The following is an 18,088-nucleotide window of genomic DNA, read 5'->3' on the forward strand; positions in this document are numbered from 1 at the left end:
TATAATCAGGCAGGCTGATGTGTGATTAAACAGGTAGTGTCCAGAAAAGCATTCTAATTGTAACATAGGATTTTCTTAATCTGAGGTAAATTTAATTAATTTCAGGCGTGTGTTAGGGTGACTGTTTGATGACCAGTGACATCTCCAACATCTCCATATCAAATGACCAGAGATAACCATTTGCCTTCGGGGTGAGGGGCAAAATTCATGAAAGCACAAATGGGCTTGGTGTGCATTTTGCTGCCCAGTTGTGATCCTTAAAACTCACAACCAGTTTGGAAGGTTTTTCTACGTGGTTCTTGTGGGATTTCCCTTCTGCTCAGGTCAGCTGTGAGATCCTGTCCCTCCAAGCCTGCCAAATCCACAGCTGGAGTGAGCACTGCACACCTGACCCCATTGGAACTTCAGTTTAGAAAGACTAAAAAGGTCAAAAATTCCATGAAATCCAAGCAAAGCTGAGCAGTGTCACTGTGCAAAAGAGATTTTAAGGTTCTTTGGAGGAATCAAGCCATGAGCTTGCAACAGAGGGGGGGAACATGAGTTCATGCTCTCTCTTCTGGGAATGTTTTCTCTGTGTAATAGAAAAAGTCATCACTGGACTTTCTGTGAGGTGTTTTAGTGCACTGATGCCTCTCTCTGGCTCCCAGACAGTTTGGGCAATCCTGCAGCTTGCCTGTACTCACAGGAAGGTTTGGGTCCATGGGGTTTGATATTTCTAATTTTGAACTCTCAAAACTCCAGGAAGCAGCAGCAGCCCTGGGGTGAGGTTGTGTCATTGTGGGGCAGCATTGCGAGAGAACTTCACCTGGATTTTGTGTCTCCGATTTGCCATGTGGGCACCTGAGTCCCAGAGACAGACAAATGATACCTATCAATTGTCACATCTCTCTGCTAAACCTGGGAGTTATAAAAAATCACTTTACAATTAGGACACAGTGGGAGTCTGATAAAGGTGTATTAGCCTGAGTGAGCAGTTTTCATGCCTGGATGTGCACTAAGTCTTTACACAACTCTTATTTACATTTAGAAAAAAAAAATAAATAGAGCAAATGTGACGATCTGTCTTGGACTGAAATATTTGGAATTCTGAGAGTCTTAACTGGCAAGGGCTGGAGCTCAACTGTGGGACAATTGTGTATCAAGAATATCAATTGTCATGGTTAGTAAATCTGATAAGGAGGAGAAAAGCCTCTGTGAAGCTCTGAAGAAGGCTGGACATCAAACACATGCTCTGGATGATGTTCTTGGGCAAGTGTTTCTCTTCTAGAAATCCCAGCAGCAGTCTGGATTCTTTGCTCTGATTTAACAGTTGCATAAGCTGAAAAGATCCCAAATGTCTGTGCTGTGATGTGTCTGCTGAAGGGCCCTGGAGGATGATAAGTTGGATTAAATTGATTTAGTTCTGCCTATAGGCCTTTCCTTGGAGTCAGAGACTGAATTCTAGTAACAATAAAAGTGCAGAGAAATAAGCCCCCATTGCAATGCAACCCCCTTGAAATCCTGTTGATAATGGCTTATTAAGAAATAAGAATATGAATTTCTGGAGAAGGAATAAAATACAGTTTACCCACTTGAAAACCCAACTGATTAAAAAAAAAAAAAAGAGAAAAAAACCCCACCCCAAACACCTAGGGGTTTATTCAGAATTCATGCAGAATCCTAAATTGGTTTGATCAAAGAAATAGCAGTTATTCTTCCTTCTCAATTCCTCCTCCCCCATAGAATCAAGACAAACAGTGGAGAGGAAAATCCTCATCTTTAATTTGAACTTTATAAAGCCCTGACAGATCCATCTGCTTCATTCTTTGTAGGGGAAAAAAAACCCCACATACTAATGATTCTGACTTCATTAATCATTAAAAAACAAATTATCTGAATTCTGCCACATCACAGAATGTAATACACAAAAGATTTTTACATGTGGTGTCTTGCTCATAATTAATACTCCTGTCTTTTGTGTAATTACATCAATCAAGAATATTTCCCTTTGCCAGCTTAGGTCATGTTTCTTTATAATTTTATTTTGTTTATTGGATTTTGGGGGGAATTGGTTTTTGTTTTGTTTTTTTTATATTTTTGTGTTTTCAGCATAAGCTTTAATTGTCTTGTAACACTCAGTTTTTAATGAAACTGCAGCAAAATCAGACAAGTAAGTCATGCCTGATGAAATATTCCTGTTGTATTAAGAACCAACTTTGTTCTTAAACTTTTTAACTAAACTGCTAGTTTTTTAGTCAAAATTCTAAAAGATTATTGAACTCTTCTTATGTATAACAAAAAAATTCGATGTGGGAGTGTTTGATCTGGGGATTTAGAAAGAGACTAAGTGAGATTAAACTGAGATTCTCACTCTGTCTCACTGTGGAAACACCTTGACGAGAAAGAAAACAATGGGTGCCACTGTTCTGATTTCAAATTTTCTACTTTCTCAGCTTGAGACTTCAGCCATAAAATAGTTGGTTTTGGGTTTGTTTGTAGTTTTCTGGTTGGGGAAGTGGACTCCACAGAAAGGAAAACAAGCTCACGACCTCTTATCTCTTACCTACTAAGTGTATTACAATATATACTAAGGGAAAAATACAGTTATAACACCACAGGGGTGTTAGGGTTCAAAGGGATCTAAAAAACCCTCTGGTTCCAACCTCTCCGGCACTTTTAACTATCCCAAGTTCCTCCAAGCCTGGTCTTGAACATTTCTAGGGATGGGGCAGCCACAAGTCAGCCAAACTTCACTGTGTTTATTTTCCAAACACAGGAGCCCACAAGTCTGCCTTTGTTCTTTTAGGAAGAATAATATTTTTTGAACATGCAGAGGACCAAAGAGCTGTATTTACTGACAAGCTCTTCAAGTTTAGGAAGGATTTGAACTGTGAAAAGTAAACCATCACCACACCTTAGGAGAGGAAAAAGCACCTCATGACATTTGCACTAGAGCTGATTGAAAATTGCAAGTAATATTCACAAGGTTCATGATCTGGAATATTCATTGTCTGGAATATTCACTACCACATCCTCTTCTTCTCATGCCCTGGACAAAGTTTGTTTTACTCTACAATTTACATCTGAGGCTCCCAGTAAGAAGGCTTCCTACCTCCTTCCTCTGATCCTAATATGCATTTTTACCGCATGTCTGTGAACTCTTCTTTTCCACATCAAACCTGATAAATTTTTTTGTTTTTATGTCCTTTCTGATCTGGCTTCTATTGAGCTTCTTAATTTCTTTAATACAATGCAAAGTAGTAATTCTAGCCTAATTAATTTTCATTTTTCTTCTTTTTTAGTTCTCATTCACAGGCAGTTTGCACACAGAAGCCAAATCAGCAGGGAATATGTACTCTGGACTGTTCACTGAACTCTAAATCATTTCCAGACTAATCCACGCAGAGTTCATACCTGTTCATTTTTTTGTCAACTAAGTCTTATTTAGTGAACATAATGTTCTAAAGGTTCAATATTTTAAAGGAGTTCAGGAGTTTTATGGTCTTGATCATGTTCCATATCCCGTGTCCTCTGGATCGCTCATAAATCCGGGCAGTTTGGTTGCCATTTTTGCAGTGTTTCACTCCAGTGAAAGTGCAGCCTTTGAGGGACAGAACTCATCACATTTCCAGTCCATTGGAATGTAACATCTGTCACTGAACATAGGACTGTTTACTGTCCTCAGCTGAATAAGACACTCATAATGGGGGAAAATAAAATATTTTCTTGAAGTTGAAGGAGTTTTTCTCTTTTTTTAATTGATCGCATTAATCATAGACTCGGTTTTGATTCCCTGATGGGCTGAGCCTGCCTTGGGAGCAGTAGCATCAGCAATTTCCCCCTTACCTCTGGTTTTTGGAGGGAGGAGAAATGAGAGGAGGGGGAAGTACCAGCATTAACTCATGCCTGTCTCTAACAACACTCTGAGGATGAGAAAACACCAGTGAAGTCTTTTGCTACCCTTGACAAAGAGAGCAGCATTTACTGAAATGCTATTTCAGCTCTTATCCTGCTGCCCAGCAGTACATGGGGATAAAAGTGCTCCATCCAAGAAGATTATTTTGAGCTTGAATTCCTTTTGAGGCTCCAGTTGTGAACATTTTTTTTTCCATTTAATATGCTCATGGGTTGTAGGGTAGGTAGGTATTTCCTGGGATGTTGCACTAAGTCCTCTTCTTAAGCAGGCAAACATAAAATTAGCAAACTCCATTTTGAAATTAGTGAAACTCTTTATCCATACCTTGTCAAATTATTCAGATCTTTCTCTCCATGCTCAAATCTATGATCTTAAAGATTTGACTTCAACATAGTTTTGATGCCATTTATTTTGCATGAGGGCATTTTTCTTTGACTCCAATACAGTTATAGATCCCTGCTAGCACAGTTAATAGATGATATAACTTGGTGGTCACAGCTGCTATTTAAACTCTGCTTTAAGTATTTTTATTTCCAAACCAGTTATTTTTAAATGGCATCAAAACTGTGCTTGAAGAAGCCTGAGTTTCAGAGATTTGTATGCCAAGAAAATGGAATTATGGTCTTGGACTGTGATGTTTTTCATCTCAGAGGCTGTGGATCCCCACATGGTAAGAGCTAAATCACATCCATATGAGAGTACCAGGAGGAATTATCATTCTCACTGCCCAGAGTTTGACCTTTCTCCTGGCACAGCTGTCCATTTTGTCTAGGATGCATCCAGGCAATCTGGTTTCCATATTCAAGAAATAATTAATTGGGTTCTTTTAATATACTTTTTCTCATTGTGCTTTCAGTAGTCAAACTCATGGAGATTTCACAATCACTTTGAAGAATTTAGTTTGCAGACAAATTGCCATTTGATATCGAGTTCAAAATTACCTTCAGCGAATTTCCAGCTGTGGTTTCCTTTTTTTGATTTTTTTTTTGTTTTGTTTTATTAATGAAGTCTGTCCCATCTCTGCCACCTTAAAAATTAAAGATCCTTTCTTTTCTTAATGCTCAGTTTTCAAATGCAGAGAGATTGTTATCATCTCTGGCCCCACAGCCATCATTCAACCACACTGTACATAATTACTTCTTTTAATCTTTGCTAATAATGCATCATTTCATTAAAAGCCAGCAAGACACTTATTATAAAATGTACTCTCATTCATTTCAGCAGAGCTATGTCATGTCCTAGAAAAGCAGATGTCAGAGCAGCCTTAAGTGTTGTCCTTGCCAATTTTAAAGTGGGCAGTACGTCCTGCAGGTAATGGAAGGGGTTTTGCATGAGGACAGTTCAGCTGGAATCACTGATTAGTTCAGTTAGATTTAGTTCAGTTAGATTTCCTCCCTGCTTGGTCTGTAGCTTGACAAACAATCTGGTCAGAGAGAATGAGAACAAATAAAGCGCTTGTTCTCCTTTCTTTTGGAGAAAGCAAGCATATAACACCAGGCTTGGTGGTATTTATGGTATGAACTGTAGGCCTGCCTGAGCTGGTCTTTGCCCTAGTCATTTCCTCGTGCCTCTTGGCAGAAACACTCTCTGTGCCACATTACATCACTTTTCATGGAAATTTAATGTGTAAATGCAAGACTGATGTGCTGTATTTTTCTGCATATACACAGGATGTTCATGTCAGAAAGAAAATAAAATATTCTTATGTTTAGAATCCACTGTGCTTATATGCAAGAGCAAGACTAGGAAGCATCACAGAGAGAGATTAACTCTTACTTTTGCAAGTGGGCAAAAAGATAATTCTCCTTAGTCTCAAAATACTTGCCCGCATTCTTAATTCAGGGGGTTTTTTTCTGTTCAAGATCAGGCTAAAAACAACCTCTGGGATTCGGTGAAATCATAAAACAATCCATCAGACAGATTGTAAGGGAGCTTGAAAGATCACCTGGTCCAGCATTTGGAGCCTACATGGGATTATTGAGCACCCTGCTCAGTCACCTCTGAGAGGTGCCAGTGATGGGGAACACTACAACATTCCAGGGGAGGTTGTTCCAGTGTAAAGAATTTCTTTTTCATACCTGGATGAATCCTCTTCTGGCACAACTCATGCCTGTTGTCCCTGGCCTTCTCCATGGGCTCCCTGAGAGCTTCCACCCTCTTTGTAGTCACCCTGTAAGTGCTGGAATTCTGTGGTGAGGGTCCACAGAGCCACCTTCTCTCCAGGGTAAAAAGACCCAACTTTGTATTTCTAGCCCTTTGAAAATTTTTGTGGCTTTTTTCAGATCATCTCCAGCCTGTCCACAACATTCTTGAGTTCTGGGGACCAGAACTGAATGCCATAATTCACCTGTGGGCAGTCACATTAAAAACCAGTTTGTGTTTCTTTAGGAAAAGAATATACGGGGTGACATTATTGCAGATCTAATAGGATGGATTTGCTCACAAGGCTTTTAAGTTTTAGTGGGTTTTTTTAATGCCACATCATTAATCCATAACTTTCTTGATTAGTGTGTTTCAGGATTTTAAAACTTCTCTCCTGTCTTCCTTAAACTTTTTAGGTCCTCAGGGAACTATTTTGTTTCTGTGTTTTTCTAGACTGTTGCTGAGTGGAATTTAGGACTATAGTGTCTCTGCTGAAATTTTATTCATTATTCATTACCCTTGTCACTATTGATGGTGACAAATGTCATTACTTTAATGGCCATCATTACCCATTGTCATAATTAAGGGAGATCATTTGATGGCACCAAATATAACATTCCTTAATGCATCAAATTAGGAAAAGATGTAATGACTAGGTACACAACTTCACCCATAATTTTTAAAGATGAATTAATAAATTAAACACTTTCTCCTCATTAATATGACAACATCATAATTTTAAAAGTTCACAGGGGCAAAGAGGAAATAGGGGGCCAGATGTTGGTTGTTTCTTATTTCTTTCCAGTTTGGTGATGACATGGGAAGCTGGATGGGGGCTTATCCCCACTTTTGGGGGCCAACCAGAAAGTTTCATGATTGCCAGTTATGCCTGGCTTTTGTGTGGCTGCACTTCTCTAAAGAGTCCATTAGTCAAGTCATCTTCAACTCAGTGCAGCTCAATCATTGTTATAGCTGAAAAAATATCCTTAATTTAAGTGATGAGGATCTGGGTCTCTGCAACAGATGGTTATGAACCATGGGCTACTGTGGATGGTCTGGAAGATATTTCAGAAGGCTTAAGTAGTCTCTGGACCACTTGGTGTCAGAAACCATGCTGCGTAAAGTAGCAGTGCTCCACTATAGAAATTGAAATAATCCTGCATAACACAGAAAGCTAATAAAGGTCTGCTCATGGTGTGAAATTCTTCCATTTCAACAGTTGGGGTCCACAACTGAGAAAGGTTCTCCACCTTTGTTGGGCAGGTTTGTGGTGGTGTTCACAGGGATCCCAGAATGAGGGAAGAGATGAGAATCCTGACTCCCTGTTTCAGAAGGCTGAATTATTATTTTATGATATATATTATATTAAAAGAAAATTATTTACAAAAACTACACTAAAGAATAGAAGAAAGGATTTCATCAGAAGGCTAGCAAGGGTTAGAAAGGAATGATAATAAAATCTTGTGATTGACCAAAGTCTGAGACAGCTGAACTGTGATTTTTCCATTCATTAGAAACAACCACGTGAGACCAATCCCAGATGCACCTGTTGCATTCCACAGCAGCAGATAATCCTTATTTACATTTTGTTTCTGAGGCCTCTCAGCTTCTCAGGAGAAAAATCATGGGAAAAGGATTTTTCATAAAGTATCATGGCAACACAGATTTACTGGATGGACAGTTATCTGGGCTGTGAGCTGAGGTCTTGATGTTCTTTGAGATCCTGTAGACCATCAATGATTAGATACAAGAAGGAATTTTTCTACAATGAGGGTGGTAAAATAGGTTGTCTGTGGAGGTGTTAGATGGCCCATCCCTGGAAACATCCAAGGGCAGGTTGGACGGGGCTATGAGCAAATCAGTCTAGTTGAGGCTCATGTAATCATGGAATGGTTTGGGTTGGAAGGGACATCAAAGACCATCTTGTTCCATCCCCTGCCATGTTCAGGGACACCTTCCACTCTACCAGGTTGCTCCAAGCCCCATCCAACCTGGCCTTGGACTCTGCCAAGGATGGGGCAGCCACAGCTTCTCTGGGCAATCTGTGCCAGGGCCTCACCACCCTCACAGGGAAGAATTTTTCCCTAATGTCCAATTTAAACCTGTTGTCCTCTGGTTTGAAGGTGTTCCCAAGGTCCCTTGGAGGTGCCCTTGCAGGGTGTTGGAGTTGCTGACAGGTCCCTTCCAACCCAAACCCTCCTGTGGTTCTGTGGGCTGTGCTGACACAGCAAAGAGGATGCTCTGATCATGGGAGTCTGGATTTCTGCTTGATGGCAGGATCAGGAAGAACACACCATATGGTAAGTGGGCACAGAGGAAGAGAAATTCAGAGACAGAACAGGAAACGAAAATAAAAGATTGAAAGATGGGAAATGAGAAGATCCATAGAGCGTGGGTCAGCATGTGAGGAGAAACATTTGGCAGGCGTGTGGAAGGAGGTTTAGCCATGGACTGTGTTGGCTTTGTGACAGATTGAGGACCTCTAGAGTCACTTACACCGTCTACAATTTGTCTAAGCAGTGGAGAGCAGGTCAGCTCATCTCTCTGCATAAAGAGAAGACCTTCCTTCTCAAAGGGTGTGAGGCTCCCCTGGCAGTGAGGATGGGACACACAGATCTTGTTATCCCTGACTGAGAAAGAGCAGGAGAATGGATGATAAGCAGCAATTAAGAAGAGGATGTAGCTCAGTACATCTTGAGAGAGGAACCCCTTCCCTCAGAATGAAAATAATTCTTGAAACATTAATGTTGTCTGCAACTCGTGTGGCTGTGTGTGTGTATTAACAAGATGGAAGATTTCTGTCTTAATACTAACAGGTTTGTTTTTTTTTTTTAACTGGGATTTTTAGCTTGTAAATCCAATGAAATCAGTGCAGTGGCACAGCTGCAAACTAATTGGCTACCTCTTATACTTATTGATACAAGAGCAAAAATGTCTCTAGGTGTGCAGTTCTGATTTAACACTGAGCCTTACTGCAGACAGTAAGGACTGCTCTAGATTTTAAAATATTAAAAATCATGCCCTTCAGGACTGAAAAATTCTGAAAAGTTTGGGGCTTTTTTTTCAGGACATGCGATTTTTAAAATATTTATTACGGCTTGTCAGTAGATCAATGGACAGTTAGACCTGCTGATTTGGATTCATAAACTGTAAAAAGTGTTGCACTTTCTACTGATTTTTTTCTCTTTGAGTAACAGGAAGAACTCTTTGAGAACACTTTCAGCCTCAAGGACAGAATACATAATTGCGTTCATGAGATAAATCTATCACAATAGGGGAAGAATTCCCTTGTAAGTATTAAATGTGAGATATAGGGAAAGAAATTTTTTAAAAAAGGAAAGATTAAAGCACATTCTACCTCTCCATATCACCCTTTAACTCTCAGCTTTCACCATAACTTAAATCAGAAATATGCATAGTGGATAATCTGTGCCCAGCAATTTTACACATCTCACTGATTCCCAGCCCATGCTAAGACATGACAAACTGCATTTCTGGTGTCCCATAAAAACAAGAATCTCACACGGAAAAGGAAACGAACAAACAAAAAAAGGCAAATAATCTCACTAAGTATTTCCTTCCCAAAACCCCCCTCATTTTCACCCTCTTTGTTTTGGAGCTGAGAACTGGATTAAAGCCCAGCTGTGTACTCTGGAATGAGCCTGAGAGGATGTTGAGTTCTGCACCGTTCACACCTAAAGTAGCACAGGAAGCCAAGAAGCTCTAGATCAAAAACCCCAATTTTTCCTCACTGTCATTCAATTCATGAATATCTAATCTTTGTCAAACTAATTTATCTGCCCAAATAGCAGCTTAAGGAATAGAAAGCCACCAAACCACCAAAAAAAACCCCCAAAAAACAAACTAGCAAAAAAAAAAACCCAGAGTAAATCCAGAGTAAATTTAAAAAACCAAAAAACAAAACCACCACTGCCAATCATTGAAAGATGCTCTTTCTGGGCTATATAGAGTGCCTGCTTGAATGCTTTTTTAGCATTTTGACTATAATTGAGGGTGAGATCTGTTTTTAATGCTAGAGATTCAGTCAGAGACATGGATGTCTGGGCTGTGCACCTGCAGAATGCAGGAAGAGGATGTCCCTTTCCAAAAGAATTAATGTCCATTAAACGAAGCAGGGTGATAACAATGAACAAATTAGGTCCAATATTTCTTTAAGTTTCCATCAATTTGTAGTCAGCATCCAGAAAGCCAGAATTAACTCATTGTTGCCTGAAGTGTAGCATAATAATAATAATAATAATAATAATAATAATAATAATAATAATAAGAATAAGAATAAGAATAAGAATAAATAAATAATAATAATTCCATCTCTCAGTGGAATTCTTCCTTTTTAGGTTTCACTTCTCAGTACCAAGTTAATGCAGGGCTGTTGGCCAAATACCCTGCCACTACACTGAGACAATTCAAAGGAGCTAAATTAGTGGAAATATTTTGCAGTTATCCCAGTTTCATTCCATATCAATAAACTTATTAATTTAATAGATTTTAAACATTATGTCTGTGAACATCTTTGACAAAATATCACTGTGTGACACTGAAAATTCACTAAACCTAAGGAAATGGTCACACCTTGCACCAGGCAAGGTTTAGATTAGAAATTAGAAATTTTTTTTTTTTTCACAGGAAGAGTTGTAAAGTTTGGGTACAGACTGACAAGGGCAGCGGTGGTGTCACAATTCCTGGAAGTGTTCAAAAATACCATGTGCAAATGGCACTCAAGGATGTGGTTTAGTGGGGAACATGGTGGTGGTGCTGGGTTGAAGGTTGGATCTGATTATCTTACAGATCATCCAAATTTAACAATTCTACGGCATAATGATCATAACCTCTGCACTGAAAAAAAAAAAAGAGTGGGAATTGATTAGATATGGAAGCTCACATTAGTATCTCTCAAGACATAAATATTTCTGGATACTTGTTTTTCAGGAAGATTCTCAGGATTATCCGAATTTACCTTCCCAACAAACTCTCTGACTGTTTCTGGGAATCTGTATTGAAAAGTCCTGTTTAATACAAAATATTTGGTGAGATGAGTCTCTACCTGCTCAGTTCTGAGAACTGTAACACTTCACTGACTGCTTAGAAGATATGGCAAGAAAGAAAATCAATTAATGCAAAACATCTATTTTTGCAATTTAATAGAATTTAATAAAAATGTGTCTCTCAGAGCTGCCAGGGTGTCTCTGAGTACTTGTTATAGGCAGTTTAAGACATTTTTATTCAGGACTGAAGGGAAGGTGTTAGATGTGTGAAATTCTTTACCCAGCTCTGGTGCTGTGCTGAGCTGTTTGTTAATTTCAGTGTATCAGTCTGTAAAGTGGCAAGTCATGATAATTTACTTCTCAGGGGTTCTGCAAGATTTCAGAAATAATTTTAAGAGTTTTGAGATGCTTGGATGAAGTGTATGATAAAGTGAAAAATGAAAAGATACACAGAGTTCATGTGTGCTTGTTTGGTGATGTTGGATGTTGTGACTGCTGTGCTTGGCTTAGGTTGTCCAATATTCTGCCTGGTTTGTGAGCTGGAACCCACAGCAACTCTGATGCCCACTTCAGTTTAGTGCCCAGTGTCTGTGTGCTTCCCTTTCCTAGATAATGTGTACAGAAATTGCATTTTCTTCCTCGTGAGCAGAATCCTTGTATGCCTGAAGACAACAGGGAATGATGGGAACAGTTGGGAATTGAATGCTGGTCATGAGTAAAAGTGCAAAATTTCTGACCTCCTGCATTACAAATAGCCTTGGGAATATTCTTGGTGTTGCCTTTCAGTTCTTTGTACATTAAATGGAAATCAGCTTTATTGAGTGTTTTTGTTTGTTTTTTTTTTGTGTTGGTTTGTGGTGTTTTTACATTTAGATGTCCTAGCTTTATATTTTTCCTAAATGATGTTTTCCATGGTGAGGCAGAGGTCCTCTTGTATACTTCAGGATGCTGCCTCAAGATGGAAAAATTATTCTTGTTTTTCCAAGTTCCATCATAAAAATGGAGCAAAAGGAATCTACCTGAGAAGGCAGTGCCAATATTTGTGCCTTGTACCTGCAGACTTGTGGGTATTCTGCCTTGAACATTTTTTTCCAACCTCTTTTCCCTGCTTGAAAAATTTAACTTGATGCCAGCTTTGTAATATAATTCATCTTCTAGCTCCAGATAGATTTATTCTTGAGTGCTCAGAGTGTGATCTTTAAGCACTCTGAATGACAGACCTGAGAAATGCAGTTAGAGTGGTTCTGTCAGTAAAACTGAAATTGTGAATAATAGGTTGCTCTTGGCACATAAAAGTAAGACCCATGTCCAGTAATATTTGTGTTTGAAGTATTACTGTGAGCTGATGACTGGAATGCTGGTCTGCCCTAGAAGGAGGTGCTTCACATTTGTAACCTAATATTCTCTTTCTAAGGGCTTCATATTTTAAGAGTTTTGAGCTGTATTAAATGAAATATTTTTTGGAGGCTGCCAGCCTTGTTGTGATTCCATCCCTATAAAGTGCTCTGCAACTTCTTTCTCATTTTATGCTGCTGTTTAGTCATTTTTCAGACAGTAACACACTGAATATTTTTAAGCTGATGGCCTAATTAGAGCAATTAAGTTTAGCATGGCATAAAGCATCTTAAAAATTGGCTCGACATTGGACCTCAAAGGTAGTTTTAAAAAATTGCTGTATTGCCATATATTGGTGATTGTCTGTTCATTGCAGTCCTCCTGTGACTAGTTATAAATTTAATTCTACCCATCTATTTTATGATAATTTTGCTTGTTTTGGCTTTTTTTTTCCCAGTGGCTGGTGTGGGCTTTGCTTTATTAAACTGTCTTTATCTCAACCCAAGAGTTTTGTAGCTTTTACCCTCCTGCTTCTCTCCCCTGTCCCCATAAGACAAAATATTTAAAGATTAATATTTAAAGATTAGGTCAAAATCATAAATATCCTTATTAGCAGTGTTTTATTAGTCAATAACTCATTAAAAAGTCTTGTAACTAAAGCCTTGTGTCCTTCTGAACCATGCTGTAATGATGTGAGCTGAACTCATGCTTCTGTGAAAATAAGAAAATAAGAAAACCTACCTATGTAGAAAATAAGGAAACCTTTCTATGTAGAAAATAAGAAAATAAACCACATCATCAAAACCAACTGAGAGCTCCCATCTCTAACTCATTCAAAACTCCTTCAAAATCCCCATAGTGGGGGAATGAGTGAGGGGCTGTGAGGGGCTTGGGGTTAAACCATGGCAATAATATAACCTGAAATTGCAAATTTTGTAGTGCTCAAATGCAAGTGCAAGTCTGAAGATTTCATGAAGTGCCAGAAATTGCTCAAAATCTTGGAGAGTTTTATAATATCAGTGCAATTAGCTGTATAAGACGTAGATCAAGTGAGAAAACATCTGACACTGGAAGGGTCTTTGAAACAAGAGAAGCATCTTGATATCTTAATACTCAGTAGTAGGAGCTGGATAAGTTATGAGAAGGATAACACAGCTTTTGAACAGTCCAAGAAAAAAAACAAATGCTTTCCATTTATGATCATTGTGAATCAAGAGCATGAGATTTTCTTAAGAGATTTCACCATTCAACTATAAGATATTGAGGCTAGTGCTGAATTTGGACAGGCTCTGAGGCCTATATTAATCACTTATTAATAATTCACTGTCTGCTTGGAAGTCCTGCTTAAAAAGAAGACCAAAAAGATTATGCAGTATGTTCATAAACTGAATCAACTTAATTTTTCATAGGGTTATCTCAACATATCTTCTTCAAAGATTACACTCAGATTTGAACCACTTCAAGACTGAAATTGCTACTTCTTTAATTTTAACCAATTTCACTAAGAAACGTTGCCTATTGGAAAGTTTTTGAATTCAGGACAGAAGCTTCCATATTGAGCAATTTCAAAGCAGGTAACAATGATTCTTCAGGGTTTTTATTAAACCCAGCACTCAACTTCAAACTTACAGTGAAGCAGACACAGCACACAAAGTGTTTTTACTGTTCATTAAAAACTTCATAATGTACTGTAGATCTTAGTTTTTGCATATTTTGTAAATGAACCAGTTTCAGGTATGAAGTGCAGCACTTTTGCTTCGGAGTAGCCATCTGCTCTGGTGTGGCCGTGGTGCCAGTGGCTCATTCTGGGTGGATGGATTTTGGGAGCCCCGGGGTTCCTGTGGTCTTTCATCTGCACAACATTTCATTCTTTCATGGAACCCTACCAAGTGTCTGGAGCACAGCAGTACTTGGATGCCTGTATTGTTTTCAAAAAGACACTCGCAGATTTGCAGAACCTTGGGCACATTTTACAATCCTGCTTTCCCTCTGGGTTTGTGGGAGGGCTGAGAAAAATGTTGAAACTATCCCTCTTTCACACAGAATCCCACTCTCCTGTTTCTGCAGAGCAAACCTCTTGCATATGTTTCCTATATGATTTCCTTCTTCACCCATGATCCACTTTTTTAAAAAAACTCTACTTTCCTTTTTACCCTGGTGCTAAATTTCATCCAGGATTCCAACATTTTAAACTGTGGGACTGATAAATGGAGCTGAACATGGGGGCTAATTCTGATGTCCTAAACTGGTTTTGTGGTCTGTGAGTAATTATATACCTTGTTGAAACCAGTAAGCTTGAAAATAAACTGTCAGGAGCTCTGTGCCCTGACACATTTCACCATTCCAACATTCTGATTATCACCAAATCAATGTTTTGCTCACTGTGCCTTACACTACTTGATGAAGGTTTGAACCTGATAAGCTACTGTAAGGTGCAGCCCTGCTGTGGGGTACAGAGGACCTCACAGAAGGCCAGGTTACACTTTTCTGGTCACTTAATGCTCAGTGTCTGAATGAAAAATAATGTCTATCAGGTCTTGGACCCATGGTTTCTGGAGTATTGTAAAAAAAGCAATTGAAGGTAATTTTTCTATTGGTAGACAGGCAGGCAGGTACAAAAATACCACAGAGTAAAATTTTCAGGCTGGGCTTAGTTAGTTAACTACAGTAAAAATCCAATCTTTTTCTTTTCCCCTTCAGATTTTCATAATTATAACATTTTCTTGATTAAAGAACAGTTTAAAAATACAAAAGAATTTCAGTTCTCTCAATTCGCTCTGATAAGAATAGCTCTAGGATTTAAAGGAGAACAGTTTAAAGGAGAACAGTGTCACTTGCCTTGGAACTCTTTCTTACACATTGTGCACAAAATGGAAAAGGTAAAGTTAAAAAGGAAAGTTTGCCTGCAAGTTTTAGTTTGGGCCATAAATACTTGGCAGATTATACCCAAATCTGAAACAGCAGTGTTTTGTAACAAGCACAAGGCAATGCCACCTAAAAAGATTTGTGTAACTTCCAAGGAAAAATTAGGGCAGCAGGTCCTTAAGTTACAATAGCAAATACACCACAAAGCAGGAAAAAAAAAAAAAAAAACCCCTGCATTAATGTCTACTCATTCACACACTGTTTTATTTGGTTATTTTCCATAGCAACGCAGGAGGGAAAGGTCTCTTTTATCTACCTTGTAATTTAGCTGGTTTAAAAAGGGTTCATCTTCAAGATTAGACACCTAAACCAGTGGCCAGTGTGGGCACATCTGCCAGTTTAGTTTATTTTGTGTGATTGCAGCAGGAGATCAATCAGCAGCATCAGTGCAGGACTTCAGCTCTTTCACAAGAGATTTTGTGAGCTCTGGAGCTTTTTAGATTCCACTGACTGATCTTTGGTGTTCTGTGATAGGATCTGAGGGAATGGCTGGAGCTGTCCTAGCAGAGGTTGATGTGGAAAGTCAGGAAAACCCGAAAATCTTCTTTCCCCAGAGGGTGGCGGGCACTGCCCAGGGAATGGGCACAGCCCTGAGGCTGCCAGAGCTCCAGGAGAGTTTGGACAGCGCTGCCAGGGATGCCCAGGCTGGCATTGTTGGGGTGTCTGTGCAGGGACCGGGGTTGGACTGGACGGTCCTTGTGTGTCCCAGCTCAGGATATTCCATGATTCTGTGCTGTAATTCAGCTTCCCACACACACATTCCCCAGGAAAAGCCCTAAGATGTCCAAAGGGCCACGAGTCTTTTCCAGAGGCTGCCAACCCCAGCACCCAGCTAAGGTTTGAGCATGTTGGTCCGTGAGTGAATCTCACCCTTTGTTTCCTTAATTCCATGTTTACATAAATATTTTTGTTGCTTTACATTAGGGAGCTTTGAAACTTCAGAAAACATATTCCAAATTGTGATGTGAACCAGACAAAGGTGGGCTAAACTCAAGATGTATGTTCTTTCAAAGTACTTCTTGTCTTTGTATGAGATAAGCAATAATGTTTAGTGGATGAGGTCCTCATTAAAATAGCAAATACAATGCTCTGTGCAAAACCAAGGCAGTACTGACTAAAAATAAAAAATTGTTATTGCTTATAGATAAAGTAGTAAAGAATGAGCATTGCTGAATGAAAAAGATTCAGAAAATGAAAAAGCTGTAGTTGTTCTGGGAAAGCAGTCTTACATTAATAAATGAATAAATACATAAAACATCCAAGCATTTAACTCAGCAAATGAAGGTTAAGAGAGGACTTGCTGATGTTCTATGTTAATTCATCCTCTGAGACTTCTAAAAGTGAAGAGCACTTTAGTCCATCAGAAGAAAAAAGAAGTGTAAGAAACTGTAAACCACACAAATTTAACAATTAGCATAATTAGTCACCAGAACAACAACTCTATCATTTATCTTTGGATTGAAAATTAATGACTTCCTAAAAGACATTCTAGGTCAAGTACAAGTTTTTAATTTTGGTGTAGCAATAGCTTGGAGAAAATTTTCTAGTAAAATATTCAAAACATGGAGTTAATGAAGTGGCTAAACTGTGATCATTTACAGATAAAAGATACTTTTATTGTCAAATAATCAGATGATCTCCTCTGCCTGCATCAACACATGACAGAAATATGCATTAGTTAGATTTTTAGGAACTAGATAAGATTTTACTTATTGCCAAGAGTTATTTTCTGAGTTCATTTTCTTAAATTATTTTTTGATCAAAATCTCTGTTTTCTCCATATTTGCTTGAAAACATCTAAATTGTAGAACCATCTAGTGTTTCAGTTTAAGGCCAATTGCAAAAAAAATGATAAGCAGTGATGTACCTACTTATCAGACCTAGAATTGTAAGTGTTGTCAATTATATATATTTCTGTCTTTGAAATGATTTTGGACTAAAAGTAGGTGAGAATATAGTAATATATAGTGTATGTTATTACAATACAGTATTTTTACTATTTGCATATGCACACTGACGACCAATGCATTACTCTGGTTATTAACATTTACTCTTCCTTTGGTTATTTGCCAATTTACTTTTTTAATGTATTATTTCATAAAACCACAGTCAATTTGTACTTTAAGAAATTGGGTGGCTGGCACCAAATTTTTATGTATTGCAAGGCTATTCTTATCAATTTTCACCTTCTACTCTGCAATTCAGTGCAGGAAAATTCAAGAAGGAAAGAATTAGGTAGTGCACTTTATCTATTCTTTAATTCCTGTGTACAATAAATCACACATAGTGAAGCCTCTTCCTAAAGAGATAATTAAAATTGGAATTAAGAAGTATGAAGTGCCTCTTTGGAGAAGAAATGAGAATATCTGGAAAAATAGTGATTCATTAGTGTGATCCACAAGGGAAATGGAAAAAGAAGGGGGAGAAAGTCTCAACACTCTTTTCTGATAAGAGACTTATAAAAAAATCTACTGACTAATGGTGGTTTGTGGGACAGATGGATGGAATTCACTTACTATATTCCTCACAATTATTTAATGCCACAGGCATATATAAATAGTATGTATTTATTTTCCCTCCTGCTCTCTTTCCCTCATTCATAAGTTCCAGCCCACCTCCAGTTTTTTGACTATCTGAAACCGAAACTGCAATCCTCAAGTTCAGCTGCCACTTTACCCCAGATGCTCTTAAACTCTGTTTTTCAATGGTTATTTTCCCAAGCCTCTGAAATTCTGCTTCTTGGCATGACCAGACCCTCAAAGCTCTTGTGTTCCTAATTATTCTT

This window comes from Melospiza georgiana, chromosome 5, assembly GCF_028018845.1.
Source record: "Melospiza georgiana isolate bMelGeo1 chromosome 5, bMelGeo1.pri, whole genome shotgun sequence".
Taxonomy (NCBI): domain Eukaryota; kingdom Metazoa; phylum Chordata; class Aves; order Passeriformes; family Passerellidae; genus Melospiza; species Melospiza georgiana.